Source organism: Xiphophorus hellerii, chromosome 18 (assembly GCF_003331165.1).
Source record: "Xiphophorus hellerii strain 12219 chromosome 18, Xiphophorus_hellerii-4.1, whole genome shotgun sequence".
NCBI classification, from domain to species: Eukaryota; Metazoa; Chordata; class Actinopteri; order Cyprinodontiformes; family Poeciliidae; genus Xiphophorus; species Xiphophorus hellerii.
In genome coordinates, this window is record NC_045689.1 from 6,397,786 (window position 1) to 6,415,517 (window position 17,732).

General features: G+C 35.9%; 1 protein-coding gene across 1 annotated transcript in view; it reads left to right on the plus strand.

Annotated features, from left to right (window-relative positions):
* The first annotated feature begins 241 nt into the window (after positions 1–241).
* Positions 242–17,732, plus strand: part of bcl9l (bcl9 like) — a 46,318-nt gene continuing 28,827 nt past the window's right edge. Inside the window, 1 exon segment of the mRNA XM_032545132.1 lies at positions 242–677. The gene's annotated coding sequence lies outside the window, so the exon portion shown is untranslated.

Consider the following 17,732-nt stretch of genomic DNA (forward strand, 5'->3'; position numbering starts at 1 on the left):
ATTTTTTTCTGTAGAACATTTTAAACTTTTCAAACTCAGAATTTTCCTTATTTTTTCTAGAAAATTTCAGATTTTTTTTTCTGGCAAATTTTCGACTGTTTAAATCAGAAATTTCCCAGTCTTTTCCAGAAACTCTCTGAAACAAATCTCACATTTTCTCAGTTTTTTTGGCATAAGTTCACTCGTCCATTTTTTTTTTTTGTATCTAATTGGCCGCCGTCCACCAGACATTTTAAACCTGACAGAAAGAGAGTGATATGAGGAGTGCAGTTTTCGGTGACTGGATGTCAGCAGAGTGACATACGGATGCCCGTGTGGCCACACTGATTATTGTTAGCGGCTGGGAGTGATACGGACTCGTCCTGCCCTTCCACATCTTGAACAGTGGGAGTCATGAACCGCTGCAAGGTGACGCGTCCTCTGATTTCAAGCGAAACTTCAGCGCAGACATGCCGATGTTATTAATCACCATCTGCACCTCGCTGTGAACGCCAAGCGGCAGCTCGTTTTTTTCCTTTCTTATCAAGCGACAGGATCGGGACCATCTTTGCGCAGTGATACCGAGAGCGGCGGCGGCGGCAGCAGCGGCGGCCACTCCGGGGAATGTGGACCGAACCCGGGGCCGTTGAGTCCCGACATGATCGGCCTCTTCTGATCCCAGACAGCCGCCGAACGTGGTAGGAGCGCCGCCGCATTTCTCAACACTGTCACCGCCGGAGCCTGTTGGGTTTCGTAACCGCCCGTTTGTACGTGTTGAAGCGCGTAACTTTCTTCCTGAGCCCGATAAGAAAAAAAAAAGTTGAAATCCCATTAGCTAGCGCCGCTTCGCCTTGCAGATGTGCGCGCGCGTGTATGTGTGTGTGGAAGACGGAGCTACGGCGACGTCAGCCTAGCGGAGACATGAATTAGCATGCTAAGTTAGCTCCGTGGGTCTGGCTGGCGCAGCGGGGCTCCACTCAGCAGCCGCCGTGGGGTTCACGTCAGGGGCATGGGTCCTCAAATTCTCCCGGTGGGAACGCCGTTCCGGTTCGAACCCCACCGCTTCCAGTCTGCGGAGAAGGAACAAATGGGTGTTTTGAATCCAGATGTGCCCACTTCTAATGTTAGCTTGTCAGCTAGCTGATGGGAGCAGCGGCGTTTAAACAGCCTAAGCTGAGCAGGTGACATACTGTGGGTATGTGGAAAGAGCTGCAGCTTTCACAACACCCCTCAATGTTGTAGAGGGGAGAAAAGGTGCATTTGCTTTAAATATTGCAATAAAAACGGGTGTGAAAAAGAAAGTACACCCACTTTAAATTATATGATTCAACATATCAGCTGAGGTGGGCAGAGTACCCAAACATTATACTCACATCAGAGTACTACTACTTCTACGTATTTTCACTCAGTAGCCATCAAAGAAATTATTCAAGAGTAAAAAAAATTTGGGGGTAAAAAGTCTGCTCAGGTACTGAGTAACTGATCAATTTATCAATCATTTAACATTTAAAAATTAAATCATGAGATCGGACCAAATTATAAAGTTAAGTGGAAATTTTGGTATTTTAAAGGTGAAAATGAGAATAATTCATGTAAGTAACAAAATATTTAAAAAAAATCAGGCAAACGTTTTTCCAAATCAGTTTCTTTCAATAAAAAAACTGCTGAAACTAACAAGAACTGCAGGCATGTGGCTGTGTCTGATGAATTTTTGGTTAAAACATGTTTGTTTTTCATTCAGTGGGTAGAAAATCCAGAAATATTACTCAAATAAGAGTAGAAATACTACATGATAAAATTGCTAAAGTTAAAGTAAAAAGTACAATGTAATAAAAATACTCCTAAAGAAAATTTTTACAAAAAAGATACTCGGGTAAATGTAACTACTTACTACCCAACTCTGCATATCAGGATGTTCATCAATTTAACCTCAAATGATGCAAGCCCCATAACTATGGAAGCACAATACTGCCAAACCCAGCGAATAAATATAGCAGTGGTTTCTTTTTACAATGAGAAATCCTCTAATTTTAAGCAGATCAAAAACTTGTTATAATGAGAAACTCTCTCATTCTAGTGAGATTTAAATTCATTCAGGGATGCCAGAGTTGACCAGATGGAGAGCGTGTGAGCGACGTTGTCGTCTGCTAGAGGAATTTAAAGCGTGAAACTTTGTTGTCTTAACGAGTTCTACATCACATTTAAACGAGGTTCCTCGTCTTAACAAGTTTTGCATTTTTGTTTCAACGACGTTTCTCTGTGTAACACGTACTCCACTTTGTTTTACGAGAACGTTTTTGTAATCTTAACGAGTTTTGCATCTCGTTTTAAACAAGAAACAATTTTTAAAAATAAGTTTTGTGTCTCGTTTTTGGGAGTTTTCTGGTCTTAACGAGTTCTACATCTTGTTTAAACTAGGTTTCTCATCTTAACAAGTTTTGCGTTGTTTTTTTAACGAGAAGGTTCCTCGTCTTAAATAGTTTTGCATTTTGTTGTTACAAGAAGGTTCTTAAGTTCCTTATTTTAACGAGGTTTTTAATATTCATGTAAACGTTTTGCACTTTTACCAAGTTTTTGTCATGTCAATTTAACAAGTTTTGTATCTTGTTTTAAGGAGGTTTCTTGTCTTACCAAGTTTCGCAGTTTGATTTAAGAAGGACTTACTGGGGCAAGCAGTGACCTGATGCTTTGTTTTAAATTATTTTATTAACTGAGCATCAGCAGTTAGAAGGTGGGAAGACATTAGCAATTAGCAACCTGATAAAAAAATGCTGTTGCTCTTAATTTCTGGGATTATTCTGGAACATCTGGAGGTTATTGTGCAAAGTGGAATTTGTCAAAAACATAAAAAAAATTAACATAATTTCTTTAGTCAGAGGCTTCTTCCAAATAGCTGTAATACAGACTGCTACAGGTGTTCATTCTATCAGCATCTACTGTACAACAGTTCTTTAAAGGAAATTGTATGAGTTACAATATTTAGTTTTCCTCTAGGATTAATAAAAGTATCATAGAACTGAATCAGGAAACAACAATCTGGGGAATTTTCAAATTCCAAATAGATTTTTTAAAACTGGGAAACATTTTAGATCATTTCCGATCTTCCCAGAGCCCAAAGCTGCATCTCAGACTGTCTCAATTAGCATTTAGCACACTATGAGACGGAAACTGCTTGTAGGAGACTGTTTCTGCTTTCCTGAAACAATATGGCTGCACAACTTATGTTTGCATTTAAATCAATTTGGAAAAGAGATGCTCAGAGAGAGAACTCGTAGCAGCTGTGAAGCACGGTAGTAGCAGGTTTATGATCTGGGTTTCTTTTTGTCTAATTTGGCTTATCAAATAAAGGAACATGTGATTTTTATATTCATCTCCCAGTCATTAAACACTTCAAAATCAATAATTCTCACATTTTCTGGTATATAAAAAACTCACCATCTCGTGTGATTTGATACACATTTCCTGATTTTAATTAAAACTCAGTTAAAGATGAGGCTTTAGACCACTTTATACTGTTTTTAAAGAACTGGACTCATTCTTTTCCCTGATTGCATTTTTCAGGCCGATCACTGATCTTTACAGAGCCTGACCGATTTCGATTTTGGCCTGTAATGGTGCTTTAACAAAGCACTTTAACTGTGGTCTGTGGACAGTTTTGCAACTTCTTTGGATCATCTTTACTTTTTATATTTCTGTTTCCCAAACATTTGGGGATTTTTTAAAGGCTTTTTACAAGTTAAGGTTGTTTAAAAAATCTTTTAGCATCATTGGAAGAAATAAAGGACTCTTTAAAGTATAGGTGCACTGATTGCAGTTTTCAGGCCGATCACCGATCTTTATAAGACCTGACCTGCTAATTTCCATTTTGACTTGTTTTGATGCTTTATTTAGGAACTGAAAACGTTTTAGTTCTTAAGATCTTATGATTAATATTTTAAAATGAGTTTTTATTGTTTTTAGATTGAATAATGCTTTTATTGTCATTCTGCTGCACTTTGAGATTTACATGTAAAGTCCGTTCTAAATAAAATGTATTATTTAATAACAGTTGAAGGATGTGAACACTTTTTTAAAAATCTATTTTGAATCATTTTTACTTCTTTATATTTTGTCTTTGCAAAATAAATGACTTCTCATTGCTATTGGTAGAAAGAAATAAGGATTTTGTTAAAGGAAGAGTGCACTGATTGCAGTTTTCTGGCAAACTGATGCCTATTTATTTTCTGAAAGGTTGCTAAATATAGAGACAAAGTTGCTAAGTTTATTAATTAGTTGGGTGACTAAAGACACACAGACCTAATTTTTAGACGATCGGTTTCTCATTTAGTATCGGCCGATTTCCAAAATTAAGAAAATCGGTCCGTTTTATTGGTGAACTCCTAGTTGAAGCCATTATAAATCAGTATTGGTAAAGAAAAGCCAGTCGGTTCATCTCTAATTTTTGCTATGAATTCATATAATTTTTATACGTATTTTTAATCATATTGACAATACAACCTGAAAACTGCACTAAAAATGTATTGAAAATGTAAAGTATGTAGAAACCGTGATGTGATTAAAGCTCTATTACAGCGGCAGATATATTTGCACAGCAAAGTGCTTACGTGTTGCTTCTGAAAACTGGTGTCATGTTTATTTAAGGCCTCTCTTTTCCTGTTACTGTCTTCCTCTGTGTTTTTATTTATTTATGCTGGGCTTCTGCCACCGGCCTGTTGAATGCACCCATGCTTTACACAGGTTTGTCTCAAGCGCGCTTTCTCTCCTTGTGCACAGTCTTTCTGCATGTGTGTATCTATAATATCCTGCAGAACTATATTTAGCTCCTAACAGAGTTTGCAACTTGATCCAAATTGTCTCTCAGGGCTGCTGAGAGCTCTACGTTTCTTTCCTCTGGAGGTGAAACGTATCACTTTCTAAGAGCTGCGAACATCTTCCTGTTTTCTTTTTATTCTTGCTGCATAAAAGTGCAGCTGAACAGTAACTTGCAGCCATGTTTTTAAGCACTTTTAAGGACAAATCAGACTTGAAATGATCATTTTGTGTTAAAAATGTATACATTTGTAACTTGTAAATGCAGCTGCTGCTGCATCCACACAGATTTGTTGAGCTGCTGACAAAGTGATTCTTATCTGGTTGGGTGATCTGAGAACTTTGGGGTGAGTTACAGGGAGTGCCGCTAAGGTGAGCTATGAAAGAATAATGCGACACTGAGAATGCCTCCATGCCCAGGCATTGAAGTTTGAGTCCAATGAAATAAAAAGCAAGGCTTCAGGGCGAATTCCCCAAAACATAAAGCCGATCTGACTGCGACACCTGCATTGTGTCGCATATTTTCATACCACTGCTGTTGTGCTTATCTTTTGCATGTTTTGCATACAGAGCAGCCAACGGAAACTGCTCCGCCAAAAACGTACAAAAGCTGCTAATGTTTTTATGTACAGCAGACAGAGTCGGAGCCCAGGCTGGCTCTTTAACTTGATTTTGTGAGGTTGGGTGAGAATGACGCAAATTTGAGCCACGATGACTCCTGGAAATACGGAAGAGGATTAGAGCCACTGAAAAAAATCTAAAGAACTTTTTGTTCTTAGAATTCGGACTTTACTCTTCCGAGTTTAAGTCAAAATTTTGAGAAGAAATGTCAAAATTCTGACAAAAAAGGCAAGATTTTGAGAACAGGCAAAATTAAAAAGTCAGATTTTTGACAAAAATGTCAGGTTTTTGAGAAAAAAGTCCTAAAAAATATGAATTGAGAGAAAAGATTTCAGAATTGGGAGCCAAAAAGTTGCAGTTGAAAGGGGAAAAAAAAGTGAATTGAGAGGGAAAAACAATAAAAACATTTTGGGGAAAAGTAAAATTAAAAGTCAGTTTTCTTAGAAAAAGTCAGGATTCTGAAATTAAAATCAGAGTTCTAGAAAAAAAAAGTAAATTTTAAGAAAAATTTAAAAATGTGAATTTTCTTCAAGTACTATATTTGTTTGTGACACTATGAATGCTGTGCCATACTTTCACAACCATACAGTTACCTAAAAATAAGTAATACATTGTTTTTCTTTTTAATAACAATCTTTAACGTCATCACAATAGTACCACAAATTATTGCAATAAAATTCCAATATCGCCCAGCCTTTCTCAGAGACGATATTTCATAGCAACATGTCCTGGATGACACCAAGAACTGCTAATCCACCTCATTTGCTTTTGCTGTTCCGCGTTAGATCTCCTTATTGGTCGTAATGTTAGAAAGCAAAGCAGAGAGATGTTGGAGTAGGGGATGCAATCCCTGCCCATTATGATCAATGGAAGAGATGGCTCAAACTTCCTCTTTCTCTCTCTGTTCTGCATCCATGAACCTTTTTTCAAAGGGGTCATAGTTCATGTGCTATTTGCGCTTTTCAGATGCTAATCAGCCGCTCCCAACTGTAAAAACAATTCCTCATTGCCACGGTTACGCATCAACACACACACACACACACTGTTCCGAAAGTAAAAGAAGTAGTTGCTGCACAGCATCCAGAACCAGAGAGAGTAACTGTCCATCATGCAACAAGAAGCAATTATAAACAAAATTTAGAGCTACATGATGCAGTTTGTTGTTTTTCTTCCCCAGATAAAATCCTGATTTTAAAATACACAAAAGTTTCAGGTTGTAACTTGGGCAAACATTTTTTAAAGTGATATAAATATTTTAAAACTTACACTCTGCTCTTTTTTTTGAGTAATTAAAGCACAAAGGTCAAATGAAGGATTTCTTGGTGTAAGATTTTCTGCTTCGACTGTGGCGGAGGTTTCGTTCAGAACCAAGTTTTGGTCTCGGTTGTTGTTGCGTAACGCCTTGTGCAACGTCTAATGATTTACAGAGGAACAACAGTTAGATCATAGTTTGGTTTTGGCACTTTGCTCTAATTAGACAATGTTGAAATGTCAATATTTACTATGCATTCCTGTTTCTGCAGTGCAGAAAGATGAGATCTGGAAAGGATACATTTGTCAGCTCAATAAAAAATCATATTTTTTTATTTTGTAGCTATATGTGCTGCTGCATGAGTTTTGCAGGCTGCTGCTGTTGCTCTCTTACATCGACAGCGAGGTGTTTTAATCTGAGCTGACTGGCCTCTGCCCATCACTCTCGTTTTCCAGCTGCTTCTGTGCCATAATGCCTGCCTTCAGTCCGTAATGAAGCTGCAGTTAAGTCGTTTTCTGTGCTCTATTTGGATGTCTTCCCAGAATGTCTTGGAGAGGATACAACCCTTAACCCCATGTGCAAAACAAGCCCGGGTCTTCCCCGCTCCTGGAGCCATTCGCTGGGTTCCTGAAAGCTTCTTTACACTTTATTTCCATCCAGTTATTGAAGGAGTTGGTGTGGAAATCGCCAAAGTTTTTTTTTTTTGTCCTCCATTTGGTTCTGGCCACAACAACAAGACTCTTTGCCTCTGCTTAACTCGCCTTTTTCTGTTTGTCGTTCAGTGGTTTGCTTTGGTGTAAAGAAAGGTCAGTCTCGGGTCACGTTTCCTGCTGTCACTGCTCACTGAAGCTGTTGGCTGAAAGATTATGTAACGTACAGGAAGTAAGAGGAACAGGAAGCGCATTAAGGCCTAATGAAGCACTTTTAAAGTGTGAAGTTGGTCCATTAAGATGGTTTTGAACTGAATTTCTTCAGCTTCCCAACCGCTTTGAGTTTAGACATTTCGCCGACTGCTTTGTTGATTAGTGGAAATCAAACCAACAGACCAAATAAATAGAATAGTGATTGTCTTTGTTGTCCAATGCAGGAAATTCAGGTATAACTGCAACATGCAGATCATACAAAAAATCAAATGGCTAGAAGTACGGAAAAAAATAGATTCTATAGACCCTGTTGTATGTTATTGTTTACATCTGGAAAATTTGCATGCTTGCACAGTCCTTGTGGGCAAAAAGACAATTCTTTTGGTTGCCATCCATAGTCGTGCTGCTGCGATAGAACAACTCCGTTAACAAAATGAAACCTGGAGATGCAGGTATTATTAATTCAGTGCAGTGCGCCACAGCAAAGGGAAAAATGATGCAGAACAACCGTTGATAACTCGGCTACGCTACGCACAGTCGTTGCCATGGTAACTGGCCACAACACTACTAATGTATAAAGATTCAATACCAAAAAACTGGCCACAACACTACTAATGTATAAAGATTCAATACCAAAAAACACGCAAACACTTCCCACACAAAGAACAGAATATTCAGTTTTCATGAGTATTGAGCATTATGTTTTCAGGCTTAATGGTGATTTTGGTTTATTTTTTTATTTTATTTTTAATAAGTGATTGCTGTGGCAGATTAGCTACTGTTGCTGTGGTGGTAGATTAGTTAATTTAAACACCTCCTTCACTGATGATCAGTCAGATTTGGTGTGTGTGTGTCACCTTTTTCTTTCTTTTTTTTTGAACTGAAGTGAAACACCGAATTCCACAACAACATCTACATGTTAAAGTTGTCAAAGTCAAGCTAGCATAACTGGCCTACTACCCTCTAACTCTCCTTTTTTTCTTTATTAAAACTTGTTCTTGAACCTATCTAGTTGTTATAGTGTACCCCATGTACACTATAACTGCGTCTCTTTTTCTTTTATACATTATGTATACATTTAAAATTTAGTGCGTTATGTTGAAAACTTGATAGTGAAAACCAATGATCGTCATCGTAGCAGCAAAAAGCAAGCAAGCAGCTTTTTGCTGGGATCTTGCACACGTGACGTCTTGCTGCAATAGGTTTATAAAGAATTGCAGTTCCTAGTCCTGGGAATTCTGAATTGATTTAAAATGCTCAAAAAACTATTTTAAAATACATTTAAGTTGTGCGTCTTTTGTCTCTTGACATTTGCTTCCCAGCAAACTTGGAGTTTTGGGTTATGAACCATCTTGCAATGCTTTCTCATAGTTGTACAGAAACATTTGCACATGCTGACACTCATTGTGTGTATTTACCTTTTGTGTCTTTACCTTTTCTCCATTTCCTCTGTGGTTACTCTGTCTAGGTTGTCACGACACCAAAATGTCAAGCTCGATGTCATTTTCGATACTGGAGCGGTCTTTCTTGAAAGCATATGGTTCTTTCTAAGAAGGATCTGAAAAATATAACCACTCACTTTTAAAGTATAACAATGTTTTCATTGTTTTGAACAGGTCAAAAATGTTTAGCAGTCAACATCCAGATTTCTGATTTCATGTACAGCACATGTAATGGTAAAACCAGCCAATCAAATGTGCTGGAACTCAGCTTTGGTTGCTAGGTAAGGCCCTGAGCTTTGCTGGGGTTGCTAGGTAACGACACAGTGCCTGCTGATTTGTGACGTTACATTCCGGAGATTTTCATTTTTTAGATGCCAAAAAACATTAAATTGTTAGGCCTGTCGCAATAAGCAATAAATCAACTAAAAGACAATCAATCATTTCCATTTTTATCACTTATCCTTTTTCACCTTTTTTTTCTCTCTCTCTCTTTTTGCACCAAACCGGATGACAAAAGTGTTTAGGTTGGTGCTTTGGGCTCAACTAGTCCTTTTTTTGATGGAAAATTTCGTTTAGAGACCTCATGATTAATTTTATTTATTTATTTTTTTGCTTTGTTTAATCATTTTGGATATTTAAGATGTCTTCCAGTTCTAGTGTTAAAATGTAAAATTTATTGATCTTTGGGAATCAATAAATTCCCAAATGTGTGTTATTATGCCATTACATTATATTAAATGTAAATGGTCTCAAAACAACAATATAATCAACAATATTACCGTGACAGGCCTGCAAATTATTGTCAAAAACCAGATAGGTGGGATTTTTTAAAAAGCAATAGAAACCAAAATGGAAGCACAAAATGTGAAATTTGCATATTTCCATTTTAATATATCAGGTCCAAAATCCAATTCTCTTTTAGACCTCAAAGGAAACCGGAAAGGACTTACTGTTTCATTTCTAATTCAGCTTTCAGGTTTAGCTCTGTAATTAAAACTACATGGGTCATTCTGGTGGATGATGCTTAACTATTTACATCTTTTGTTTTTTAAGAAATATTTTGTAAAGTTCCTTAAAAACTGTTCAGACAGAAGAAATGGGGGCCTTGAAAGAGTTTTTTTACTGTAAATGTTTATTTTTATTCTGTAAGAGTGGAGACGGGTTAGCTCAGTCCTTCACTGGGGATTTATTTAGTTATCAGTCACATGTTGTGTTAGCCGTGGCCTTTTCCCAACAGACACACCACATTCAGCCCACTTTCCTCCTCCTCCGGCTGGCGCCACGCAGAAATGCAGTTTGCTGACGATCTGATGTCACAAGCGTCTCCGCTTTGCGTCCGTGTAACCGTATGAGCCCCTGCGTCACGTTATTCATTATTAATTCGTCAGTGCTGTTAAACACTTGGGCCTCTGTGTTTTCCTGTGTTGTTGATCCACAGGATCCACGCCAAGGCAGAAGCTGCCTTGGCGTCGGGTTTTGTTCTCTCTGGTGGCCCTGACTTTCCAGGACTCTCTGCGTCTATTAATAACCGCTCTGCGTGACCCACTGGGACTAGATGGGAGCGCTTACCTCCTCATGGATAAACACCAAATATGTTTGGTTTAATCCCATTTCTGTCAGTAAACAGATGTAACGTCTTAAACTTCTGGTATTTTATGTCATAGTCTAGTGGCGTCCAAACGTTTTGTCAAGTCAAAAGTGCAACAGTTTGGTTTCAATCAAAAACGAAAAAAAGTTGGTGACATGTTTGGTCCAGCTCAACAATAAACATTCATTATTTTAGGGTCTTGTGTATAAGAAATCTTATTCCAAATTTTTAGCAACAAATGTGACTCAAATCCAGTTAGCTTCTTTTGTGTTGTTACGAAATTTTCTGCTCCCGTTGCTGAATAACTTTACAATTGATCGATCCTGTGTGACGTCAACGTTCTTCTTTGGTGCGTCTGGGCTGCTTTTGGATCGTAGATCATTCACACAGAAATCTGATTGCGGTTGAATATAGTTCTTGGTATGAATGACCTGGGGGGAAAAATCGCAATTGAACATCAAGATCTGCTGTGTGAAAGTAGCCTTAAATAGGAACAGGGTTTGGGTCACTGTCTTTCTTTGAAAACAGTTTGGCATATTTATCAAAGTTTCATAAATCAAATGTAGACATTTTAGGTGCATTCATGTCTGCTTTTGAGAACTATTGGTGAGCATTTCTGGTTCTATTTACTGTGATTAAAAAAAAAAAAAGCAACAAATGTAAATATTAAACCATGCATTTAAATTCAATTTGTCAGTAAAAAGTTCTGCTTGGGTTGCTAGGTAACAGTCTGGGCTTGGCTGTGGTTGCTAGATAGTGGCGCAGCACCAAATTGTCTCTAAACAACAATATTATTGTTCAGTGTAATAACTTCTGGGGCAATTTATCATCCAGCAGAGTTTGTTATTGTGACAGGCCTAATTATGAAGCAGCCATCACTGTGTTTTATGGTAGAAACTACCTGCCGTATTCCACAATTTAGTTTATACGGCAAGCAGTTAGTTGAAATTTTATCTGAGGTTTATTGAAGGTTTAGGAAAAGCCTAAATACTGTACATATCCATGTCACACATAACTGATTTATATCTCAAAAAACCTCACAGCTGTATTTTCCTTCTGCATCAAAATTAAGCCCTTTTTTACTACATGGATTAAAGAAATACGGATTTTTAAAAATCCATATTTAAGGAATATAATGTGTACTTCCAGGACGATATACCTATTCAACTTTATTTTTACATTAATAATTTTAATAATTGATCAAGCATCCTGCTTAGCAGCGTATTGCCGTTTGCTTCTATTACAACATTTCTGAATGTTGGCTTCTTTTTGTGTGCTCACTCATTTTAACACATGATGATCATGTGATTTGAAAATTTTTAAACTCATTGAATTATTTCCACTTATTTGGTTAGATCCATCTGGACAGGATCCCAGTTTGAAATCGAATTTGCTCCGGAACGACTTGGACGAATGTCAGGGAAGCATTTTCTGTCGCTGTGTTGTGAGACTTCACCTTCTGGAGAAGTTTGTTCCCACATGCCGCCTCCGATCAGAAGCAACAGCAAATTTGGTGGCACGCTTAATAGAAGACGGATTAAAAAGACGATAAAGCGGAGAAAAACAATTAGACAGTAATTGCATTTCATTTGACGAAATAGTTTGATTGTATGAAATGCATGAGTCAGTCTTTTATGATAGCTGTTGTATCTCAGTTCCAAAATATGCTGATTAATTCCCAGAGAGATTTATTATCTGAGATGTTTGAGCTTTATAAAATCAAAGATTCCTTTTTATTCCAAACATAATGATCTAAGATTATTCTGCATGTTTCTGCACCGAAAAACTGCTGTTTTGACATCAAAACTCCTTCTGTTTGCCTCACGTTTTGTCTGATTAACATTATTTTGATTTTTCCTCCTTTCTTTCTGAAACATTTAGAAACTTTTAGTAGCCTCAGCAATTGAACACAATAATAAGAGTTGTGATTAGTGTGGGGCCTATGTACCCAAATCATGCAGGTAGAGTTACAGCATAAAATAGGGGTGTACCGATAAATTGGGTCTGATTTTTCTTAATTTTGGGTGATTACCTGTTTGTAGATACTCAGTCATGCTCCTCCATGAGAGATGGCTGTAATAGTCACCACACTGTTGCCAATTTGGCAACTTTCTGGCTGTATATAAATAGCTATTTTTTTAGACAAAAAAAAAGATAATTGTCAAAATCGGAATCGGCAGGTCTGGCTTTTTAAAGACTGGCGTTCAGCCAGTCACCGTTAATCGGTGCCTCCGTAGTACAGAGCATATTAGAATGGCCTACTCAAAGTTCAGACCTAGAAGTGGCAAGACGTTATGGCACTAAACCTGCAATAATGCTTATTTTTATTACTAAATATTCTATCAGATATTCTGCTGATTAATTGATAAGAAAATTGGCACATTTTGCATATTTTTAATTTAACTTCTTAAACCTTTTTTCATGAAACATTAGAAATACATAAAAATATGTAAATAAACAATTAAATTAATATGTTTTTGCCTAAAATGCAACAGCATTTCCTTAGTGAAATATAGTAGTGAAATATTTTGGATTAATCTATTAATTACTGGACTGAAAAAGGTCCCTAATAGGAGATCTTTACTTTTTGTTTTGTTTTACAGAATTTGAACAAAGTGAAACTAAAACAGACACTTGAGGAGTTGGGAATAACATACTTGCATTTATTTTTCTTAAATATAAAAAGTTTTGAAAATTTTTGTACAGTTTTGATTTAATTACAGGAGTGTTCTTTCATCAAATGTCTTGTTTTTAAGTCTGTATACTCCAGTTAATGATTAATCTACTACTAAATTTGTTTGATTATTTCAGTAATTGATTAATCTTAAACATTTCAATCAGTTTAAACGTAAAAGGTATTTTTTGAATTTTAAATGCAAAATGTATATATTTTGTGTACAGTTTTGGCTTAATTACTGTTTTGAATATGGGTTTTTTTTCAGCAAATGCCTTCTTATTTTGAATCAATATACTCCAATTAATGATTCATTGACTAATACTGGATAATGGACTGTTATTTTAATAATTAATTAAACCGATTAATTGTCTCAGTTTTAATTTTAACATGTTACTAATTTATTAGAACTTGTAACCCAGCAAACGACTCATTATTAATAATTATCATCTTAATCGATTAATCACGATTAATTTGATTGATGTATTATTGAAATAAGTATTATTTCAAAGGTAATCATTATTTTTGAATTAATGATTGGTGAATCAGTATTTCAATAGTTTGAAATAATTTTCTTTTTTAAATATCATTATTGAAATAATGTTTATTATTACTAAAAGCGATTAATCAGATTAATCATTTTAGCCTTAATGTCCACAGGTGTTTGTCATTTATTCTGGTTTAGATATTTCGAGGAGGAGGAGAAAAAAAACCCTTTTCAGAAATCAAGATGGTGCACAACCAGTCTAAACAAGACAAAGAAGTGACTCAGAGTGGATCAATGCTTTAGCGTGTGGCGCCATGTGTGAGAAATAAACAGCTTAATGCTTCGGTGTTGTGTTTGAGGTGAAAACCTTCTGGCCCGCTTGTATTCAGCCCACGTTATTTAGGTGGAAATAAAAGCAGACCGTAAAAAATGTACACCTTTCTAGTCGTCTCCTTGCAAAAGTTCCTGTCAGATATCAAAGTAGTTTCCCAGTTCAGAGATCCATTTTTAACATTTCCAAAACGCTTGCAGTAAAAAATGTGGGTTTCTCTGTTGCGAACAGAAGCAAAGGGTAATAGTTTGTTCAAATCAGTCGTTCACAACAACCTACCGGAGAAAATGGATCCCAGTGTGAAAGGCAGTTAAGAAACTGCTGATCAAGTCAACAAAACATGAAAGATTTAACTGTGACAGGCCTGTTTCTGCGTTTCAGAACCAGTAAAGAGCATGGATCATTGAATTAAACACGGACCCGGTTGGAACTGCAGCAAACCTCCCAGTTCAGCTGGATTATCTGAAAACAGAAAACCATTTGATCAGGCTTGGTTCATATCAAAATTATTAATAATATTTTAGCATGCGCTAAGCATGGTAAATGCTCAAGTCCTGATTTGTTTCATATTAATTGTTGCATCCGCAGACAACTCCCACTGGTTTCAGCCACAAAGACGATGATTATCTCTAGTCTTAGTTTGGAGAATTTTCCTTAAGTTGCGTCTGCCTTTATGCCTTTAATGTTAAAAATGATACTCGTATTGGTTTTCCTAGTATTTATGACCAGTTTTCCCAAATAAAGCCTTCAAAAGTAGTGGATTAGATTAAACTTTTGAATAATAATAACTTCTCCTGAGGAATGGGCAATAAATCAAAAACAATATATATCACAATGGACACGTTTTCAATATCAAGACATGATATATTCTGATAGAATATTCAATATATAGAATATTCAGTGAACTGCTTTTCAATGCGAGGCAACCGAGATTTGTGGCACTCCTTTGTTACCTAGCAACTACCAGCTCTCACTCTTTGGTTACCTAGCAACAACATGTTGAATAACTGCCGCAGCAACAGTTAAAAGTTTTGCTGTTGTGTCTCATAACTGCTTATAGATACAAATAATACGGCGTGTAGTGAAAACTGGATAAAACAGGAAAGGTCACGTCAGTTTGGCAGTATTTAAAATATTTAAAACAAAAAGACTAATCAATAATTATTGATATTGAAGTTTCTCAGCCATTTTGTCCTGTTCTACTTCTCCTAATCCCATCATGTGACCACTTGTGTTTTGCCATTTAAATTAAAGATTAGTTTTAATTACTTCTTATGCTTTTTATAATAATTGTAATGTAGACATCAAAGCCTTGTTTTGTAATTATTCTTTGTATTTTTTATTTTATTTCACTAAATATGTGTATTTAACAAGTACTGTTAACAATGTAGGTGTAACTTTTGTTTTTAGCGAGACAAATTGATCATTGTCTAGGGACAACAGATGAAAAATAACCTTTTGGCTATTTTTGACTAATAATGGCTTTCTCGCCACAATTAGCGAAAAAGCGCTAATTATGGCAGTTTTACAAAAATGTTGATTAATGTGTATTAATCAACCCTACCAAATAAATCAATACTTTTGAGGTTTTATCAATTTCATCAATATCAGATTAAATCCCGGTTTGTATAGCCAACCACTAGATAGAAATATTTTCTTTTTTTTTTTTGCAACATTTAAAAACCTTCATAATTGTTAGTGGCAGAATTTATTTAACTTTTTTTTGAATTTGTCAGTTCATTAAAGTTTTTTATGTGCCGCTGTTAGCATAAATCATTTAGATTTCCTTCCTGATTCTCCAAACTGAGATTGTTCCCATTGCTTCTTATTGCAGGTAAGCTACTGACGAGTTACAGATATTCCACAGAACCCCGCTACCTAAAATCTTTCTATTTAAAACATTGGACAGACGACATTTTAAAGCGCATTATTATAAAGTAAAAGTTATTGCTGCAAGTTGTTCCAAAAACAAAAGACACGTTACGCATGTTATAATTACAAAATACGTAACATTTCTTTGCTGGGCGGCTGTAATTTACTGTAATGCTTTAATATAAGGAAATGAGAAGAGAGACGCTTTTCCACTCAAGTCGTCTTCATATATTTTCTGTTTAAGTAGCTGCTCACACAGATTTGTTTGTTGTGCGGAAGCCTGAATGAAAAGCAGGGTTTTAGCTGGATATCCTGTAATTGCAGACAGTACACAGCAGACGATTGCACTAACAGAGAAGTACTGTTCTGAAATAATTGTAGTTTTACCCATATTGCCAGTTGGAGGAGCAGAAATCACAGATTGAACAGAAAGAAACCAGCGGCCACTGAAACTCTGACTCTTCTTTGGGTATTTCGTTTCTTTCTCCCTGTTTGGTTTCTGATAGTTGTGCATTATAAAAGCAGATTTTTGTTTAGATTTGCTAAAATATATTCATATAATTTAGCTGCAAGATGCTAAGCATACTTTTGTCCTGACGGTAACTTAGTTATGAGAATGCAGATTACTCAATCTTACTTAGAAAATTCACCACAGATAAATTTGAGGTCCCAGAGCAGCTCTGTTTTTCTTTAGTACATGTGCCAAATTTAATGGAGGATCTGGATTTAACTTTGTTAGCCTGACAGCACTGTGTAATGTATCCTCATACTTTATTGTTTTTCTTTGGCATTTGCATGTGAAGCGCATCGGTACAATGGACTCGGTGACGGTAAACGAGACTTTTACCGCAAAAGTTTTCTTCGTTGGCTCTGATTTAAGGTGAACAGGACGCAAAGTTAATTGTCTCAGTCACTTAATAGCTACTTTTAAAATCATATCAGCACTAGATCTTTAATTAAATTTATACTTCTTATATTGTTTATATAAAACTTTGTAAAATTTGGTATTAAAGTTAAAATCAAACAAATTTTTGTCACTGACACTAAATCTGATTTTTTTTTCACTTTTTTGTTTATTTAGGATTAGAAATTTAGCTATATTTGCTTGCTTTAGTTTTTTTTTCAATAAAGTAAAGGGAAAAAGTGCTAACTTTCACCAAGTTATGCAGAGAAACAGTGAGAAGGAAAGAAATTATTTCCAGCCTGCTTTGACTGTGAAAGATTCCCTCAAATGGGACATTAAGTTAAATTTTACAGCCACGATATTAATGTAGAAAAACTGAAGATCAGCCGGATTGAATGGATTCGTTGAATATTTCTGTAGAAATGTCAGCATTTATGACTCATTTTCTCATTTGTTAAATTCCTCAGAATTTAATGAACGCAGATGAAACCAATTAAGCATGATTTAATTTTAGATTTTCATCTATAAAAGAGCGCAGACGGGAATCAGAAATTCATTCATCTGTTTGCCTCGGGTTCCTGCAGTAAGACAAACTGAAATGAGACAAAAAATAAAACAGTTTGACATCACTACCCTCATAGAACAATAATTTAAAACAATTTAATTTCTAGTTATTGAAAACAGTATATAAGAGTCTACATTGACCGTTTGCACTGCAAAAAACACAAAATCTTACCAGATTTAGTTTAGTTTCTAGTGCTAATATCTTTTTCCAATTTAAAAGATGGAACCAATACTTTTTTAAATCAATATTGAAGAATTACTGACTTAAACAAGCTTTTATATTTTTCTGAAAAGTTACTTATGAGTTAGTTTTGGTTTATTTCAAGTGTAATAGGATATTTGCATT